Genomic DNA, 6548 nt, shown 5'->3' with positions numbered 1-6548 from the left:
AGTGGTGGTTGTTATTTGGCAAGAATTGAAATTGGAGGCTTCTGTTACCCTGACTGCTGATTCCAACAAAAAATAGAAACAAGGGCATGCTCATAGGAAAGAACGAATGCGTGGCAACAGCATTTATTCCCTAATTTCTTGGTTTGTATCAAGTGGTATATTTTAGAAGGGAGGAGAGTGTAGCATAGGGAGGAGACACAAATACAAATTTAGAAAGATCAGCAGCCAGGTTTGTTCAGAGTGATTTACCTGATAAATCAGTAACTAACACTGACTAGTGTTTACTGCATACAGTTGTAAGCACTTCGGATGATTTATCCCATTCCATCCTCACCAAAATCCAATGAGATAATCATCAGTGGTTATCCATTGACCAAGATCTGATGGGTAATTAATGTCAGAGACAGGATTGAACCCCAGACCAGTCCGTGTTGTAACACTGAATTATCCCAGCTAGGATAAGTGGCTTTCTATCCTTTAAAATGTTGCCTATCTGGTTTTTTCTAGAACCAGTTTTGCCTCCACAATTCAGACATGGTTTCAGCACGAAGTAGAAATACTTCAGCCTATACAAAATTCACTGACATTCCTGCATGAAACTTTCTTCCAAATAATGCCAGTTTACAGAAGATACAGCGGTTTTTATGTGAGCTGTTGGGGGAATGGTGTTTCTGTTCATCCTGAAAGCACACTCGCAAGAGCAGAGGAGCAGCCACCCTGGGGCTGCTTATTTACATTAACCAATGTCGAAACTTCTCGGGTAGAGAGGCGCTGCCCAGAACCCTAGAGGAAGTGAGATGTTTTATCTTTTGAGTGCACACGAAGTTTACAGTTTAAGTCTTTAGAGAGCCTGGGAGGGTGTGACTCCCAGGAACTAATCTTTCAGTCCAGCCATATGCAAATCTGGGCCGGTGTTTATGTGGAGGTGCAGACAGAAACGTAGGTGACAAGGTTGGTTGCTGACGCGCGTGGGAACGCACCTGCCCTGTTGTCGGTTGGGCTGTGAGTGTCTGTGCGGACGCCGTGAGTACCCAGTTTGGATCGCCCGCTTACATGAGGGATGCTCGAGTGGTAGAAGTTCCACTCGCAACCGGGGAGCTAGTACCATTATCCACGCTGGGCCGCCCTCCGGAAGCCCAAGCCAGCCCCGCGCTCCACAAGAACAGCCACCAGTGGTTCCGCGCGCAGCCTCGCCCCGCCCCCAACACCCCCGCCCCACCCCGGCCTAGACCCCTCCCCCCTACTCGGCCCCGCCCCCCAGTGCTGACAGCTCCGCCTCCAACGCCGGGCGCTCCCAGCGGCTCGGCTGCCCCAGTTCCGTAAACACTTTTCTCCCCGCCCCTAGCAGTCCCGGGACCGCACCACTCGAAGACCGCGGGGGAGACGGTTTCCTCTCGCACGCAGAACACCGTCAATTCAAGCTCTTCTCGCCTCTTTCATCTGAAAATGAGTAAAGCTGATCTCGACTAGGCCAAATATGTCCGAGCTCTGCGATCGGATCCTGAAGTGACCTGTATTTCCCCCCTCCCTCAGCCCGTCCTCCCCTACTCGCCGGTTCCACTGCTCCGCGGTGGCTGTCTCCTCAGAATCCCTCCCGGCCCTTTAAATACCGCGTGGGGCGGGGGGGAGACCCGGAGGTTGGGGGTTGTTGGGCTGGTGAGTTTTCGAGGTGTTTTTGCGGTGCTCGGTGAGGGGACACCCAGAGACCCCTGACCCAGGTTCCCTAAGTCGCCTTTCTCCGCCTGTCTCTGCGCCGGACCCGGTGCGTATCCATCCGGGGGAGGGGGTCGCCAGCCTGAGGTGACGGGCCCGGGTCAGTGGACCAGGACATCTAGCCCCAGGGCAGCCCGAGGGCCTCCCCCGACCCACCTCGGAACTCTGTCCTGGGACTAGGGTGCCAGGGGCGTTAAAGCCCCGCTACTTGCTCCCCCCAACCCCTTGTTTGACCTCGAACCGCCGTCCCGCGTGGGTGCGGGGCGCGGGTACCGAGTGACCGCGGTGGGTGTCAGCTCGGCCGCGGGCTTTGGGCCCCGGAGGCGGCGGGGTCGCGGCCGCTTGGCCGCTGTTTACATCCTGCTGGACCCGTGCCAGCGACAGTGCAGCGAAAGGCTTCCCACCATCCGGGCCCCGGGAGGGGGCCCCCTCTCTCGCCTGCGACCCCCGGCCCGGCGCGGGTGGGCAAGCCGAGCCGCGGTGGGGGCGGGCGCGGCCCGAAGCGTGTGTTTGGGGTTTGTTGCCGGGGTTTCCCTGGCACTGGGCTGGGCCTCCGCGGTCCCCTCCCCCAAGGGTTTGTTATGGCAGGAAACGTGCTGTTGGAGGGGAGGGGCTGCCCGAGTTGGTGGGGTGTGTGTGTGCAGACTCTGGTGCCTACCCCCGAGCGGACTGTCTGAGGGAAGAGGCGGGAGATGCCAGTCAGGCCCAGGGCTCGAACCTCTGGCCTCTCGGGGATAGCCTGCGCTTCCCAAAACCGCGCCTCTGGATGGCACCACGGGGGGGTAACAGCGCTGATTTGGCACGTGGACGAACAGGGTACTGCGTTTTCGCTAGTACTGGGGGAAGAGAAAACTTCATTAAACAAGCGATTTCACAATGATATAAAGTTTCCTTTTAAAATAAATGTATTTAAATGCAAAAATCTAGCCAAGATAGAAGTGATTGATAAATTAGGGTATAGATGAGGAGGGAGATGTGGAAACAGACATGAAAAGTGGTATGCAAATGACTGAAGTTTGGAAATAATTGTCTTAGGTGGTTGTCCTGTTACTTTAACCTTGAGAAACCAGACAAGCTGTCCTTGTCCCCGGTGGGCCCCTCAGCCCCCAAGATCCTTGTGGTCCCATGGCTTCCAGCCCAGCCAGAGACCCTGCTCTTTGCCACCTGCCGATCAGAATGAGGTTAGGGCAGTGGTTCCACTTTAGTTGGCTCCTTGCCCACCTTGTCCTCTTGCCTCCAGGGATTTCATACATCACTCTGGCAGCCCGTGGAGGCTGCCTCACTTGAAGTGGCCCAGGGCTGAAGATACTCAGTCATGTGTGGAAGCAGCTTCAGTGCCATTTTGTGGGGGGTTGAGGTCCCCAGGAGGAATCACTGATATTAAACAGGCCAGTCAGGGGTGGGAGGAGAAGTATTTCCAAGTGTGAAAAGTGCCTAGAAATCCTTTTCCCTGATGCTGTAATGTTATGTGTTCCATGAACATCTGTTTTCTTAGACAATGACTGGCTTGTTGGCTTTTATCTAGCTCTTTGTTGGCTCTAATTTGATGAAGACCGGTATTCTCTAGCAGAATGGAGCAGAACCTCTCTTCTGCTCTGTGGTTTATACCTTGCTGCATATGAATAACTTTCTAGCACTGCTGTTTGGGACTGGTTCTAAAGCAACATTTTGCAGAAGACGGAGCTTTTCCACACCATCTGCATTTTTTTTCTTCAGAGCCAAGTCTTATTCCTCTGACTCCTTACCCTTTACTACACATATGTGAATGCTTGTCTTTTCATATGACCTTGATCGGGTCTTCAAGGATGACATCCACTAGGTAGCTCTTGAAATATCTCATTTCCACGACTCAGCCTTAACTGGTTGGGCTCCATTCCTTGTCCAGAGCACTGCTAGAAAATCTAAATAGTGCACCTCAAAGTGTTTTTGATATCAGTTGTAAGGAGTTAAGACTTCTGATAATATGTGGGTTTTAACTAAGGATTTTGCAGTGCTTAAAGAATGGCTCTTGATAAAGGATTTTCATTTATTATTTTCATTTACATTTCAGAATTATTTTGGACAATAGACTCTTTCAGTGATGCCCTTCACGGTATAGCACTTGAGCAGCCACCCCGGGGTAAGGTCAGCTTGTTACCACATATGCAAGTATCCACGTGGTGTTGTGTAGATCGATTTGGCAGACTGAGAGTGGAAAGAATGAGCAGCAGGCCAAATTTTCTCCAGCCATCCTAGAGTGGTAGAAAGCATGGGCTATAGGAATCCATGGCCTGGCTTTCAGTTGTGCTTCTGCCACTGCTGTGAACCCTAGGACAAGTAATTTAATTTCTCTAAGCCTCAGGTTCTTTTCTGTATCATGCAGATAATAGCAATACCTCATCTAACAGGGTTATAATAAAGATTCAAAGAGATTAAAACACTTAAAGCACTTATGGGGGCTGAGATATAATAAGCACACAGTAGCTCTTAGCTCTGATTGTTATTATTTACTATCAATGAGCATAAGAAAGTGGAAAGACACAATGTAAACATTTCTTTAAGCTCTGGAGCTCTGAGTCTTTGCTAGTTTGAATTATAGGCACTGGGAATTGGAAAGAGGAGACATAGCCCTTCCTGTAAGCAGTTTAAAATGTAGTGGGGAGGCAGATATATAAACAACAACTATAGCACTTTAAGTGACTGCATAATGGAAATATGAGCAATGTGAGTGAGGCAGGAGAGAAGGAAGCCCCAAGTTGTAATATGAATAGGAGTGTAGCTTAATTTGTTCTTCAGCAAGACTCCTCCTCTATCCTTCGAAGTGTTCTCAGCTCTAGATGTCTAATTTAGATGGAGTGAGGATATCAGGGAATGTCACTTTGAAGTTGTAATATTTAATATTTAATTAATATTTAATTTGATATTTAATTTTAAAACTGAATGACAATAAGGAGTCCATCCAATAGAGATCAGGGAAGCATGCTAGGGGACAGACTAGCAGGTGCAAGTGCTCCAAAGTAGGAAGTTTGGCATATCTGAAGAACCTGAAGGAAGCCATTGTGTCTGTAGCAGGAAGGGTCAGAGAGAGAGTGATATGGGATGGTGTGTATAGGCAGAGGCCAAATCCCAGAGGAATATAAACCAGCCAGGAAACTTCTTAAGAAAAAGGAAACCACCTGGAGATGAACCCTTAGAAGGGATGATTTATTGTGCCTCTTATGAAGGGCTCTGGCCTATTTCCTGTTTTTATTCTCTATACACTGTTCAAGAAGAACACTGGGTCAAGCCAGACTGTCTAGAACTTTTGTAATAGAGCCGTATCTAAGCTAGTCCAGCAGTGGGGACAGTCAAAATCTAAAAATTGCAGGAGCCCGGACTATTCTGAATTAGACTTGAAGTTTGGGTTCAGTACTTCTCTTTTAATCTTTTGCTTGGAAATAATTTCAAACTTAAAGAAAAGGTTGTAGGAACACTACAAAGAACTCCTTGTTGTCTACCTTTTACTCATATTCACCTGTTAACTTTTTGCTCCATATCTTTACTGTTTTCTCTTTTGGTCACTAAATTAGTCAAGAGAAAGTTGCATACATCATGGCCCTTTATTCCTAAATATGTAGTCAGAGTACACTTATCAAAGTTAGTAAATTTTAACATTGTAATATAGAAAGTAGATTCAAGTTTGTACCAGTGCTGTTAATTGATCCAATAATAGCATTTTTTTCCCCCTTTGGTATAGGACTCAGTCAGGGATCATCTGTTGTACTCAGTTATCATCTCTTTTCATATGGAACATGTCCTCAGCCATTCCTTGTTTTTATGACGTTGACATGTTTGGAAATCATAATTTCTTTCAGTAAGAATAAAATAATAGTTGACAGTTTGTCAAGCACTTACTGGGAACGTAAGTACTTGACATAGACTATTTCACTTAATCTCCACAACATTTTTATAAAGGAGATACTATTATTAGCCCCATTTTACAGATGGCTAAATTCCCTCTCTCCAGTCAGTAGATACCAAGAGTCAGGATCAAAAGCCTAGTCCACTTGATTCCAGAGCCAGTGTTCTTCCTGCTTCATGGACATGTACATTGTCTCTGGTGGGTCTTTCTAATCCTGAACCTGTGCTGGACCGTTTGCAGATGAATGTGCTATGGGAAGGAAATAAAGAGGTGAAGTTGGGAGTGTGGACCCAGGCTAAGGAGTCAACTAGCAAATTAAAAACCCGTCTTCCTTCTGTCTGTCCCTTTAAATCCCTCTACTTGTTTCCTCTTCTCTAAAATGGCAGTGGTTGTATTGCCATTCATTCAACCATAAATGTTTAAGTGTCAGCTGCATCCCAGTCATTGGTCTTGGAAGGAATTATATAATACTGAACTTATTAAATGAGAAAGAATAGAATGTAAAATGTGATTATTCTCCTTGATGGTGACCCACTGTAGTGTTGGAGGCTTTGCTTGGAGTTATCCACTGTTTTCACCTTTGACTTTATCTTTGGCGAGTAGTAAATCCTCCAGGTAGAGCGATTTGTGGTGTTTTTAAAAAGTTGTGTGGTTTGCTTGTGATTGGCAGTGGTGAAAGTTAAGTAGGTCTAAGTTTGTCAGTATGAGAAGCATTACCTTTCTTAAAGGAATAGACTGGTTTTGTTATCACTATTCTAAGAGAGAACCCAAAATAGTTTTTAAAGCCATATAATTAACCCTCAATGCCTTTTGAGTCAAGTAGCTTTGTCCCCAGATGACTTATATGGAAACCCGAGACCAAGAAAAGCAAGAACAGATGTGAAGGAACTTGCAGAAGACCATTTGCACTGGGATGGGGCGTTTGCTTTCAGCTTTATTATCTCAGATAAGTGCA

The 6548-nt window shown here is 47.0% G+C and overlaps 1 protein-coding gene across 3 annotated transcripts in view; it reads left to right on the top strand.

Annotated features, from left to right (window-relative positions):
- The first annotated feature begins 763 nt into the window (after window positions 1-763).
- The window catches only part of TCP11L2 (t-complex 11 like 2), a 41520-nt gene continuing 35735 nt past the window's right edge, over window positions 764-6548 (top strand). Inside the window, exon 1 of one of the 3 annotated variants that reach the window (XM_082740576.1) lies at window positions 764-1027. The gene's annotated coding sequence lies outside the window, so the exon portion shown is untranslated. Of the gene's footprint in view, window positions 1028-1346; window positions 1763-6548 lie in introns of those variants that run through there. The other 2 variants (XM_082740575.1, XM_082740574.1) reach the window with 2 other exon arrangements.

The sequence above is a fragment of the Mustela nivalis genome (assembly GCF_964662115.1).
Source record: "Mustela nivalis genome assembly, chromosome: 7".
Classification (NCBI taxonomy): domain Eukaryota; kingdom Metazoa; phylum Chordata; class Mammalia; order Carnivora; family Mustelidae; genus Mustela; species Mustela nivalis.
The sequence above is the reverse complement of the archived record's forward strand: the minus strand, read 5'-3'. Positions and strand labels throughout refer to the sequence as shown.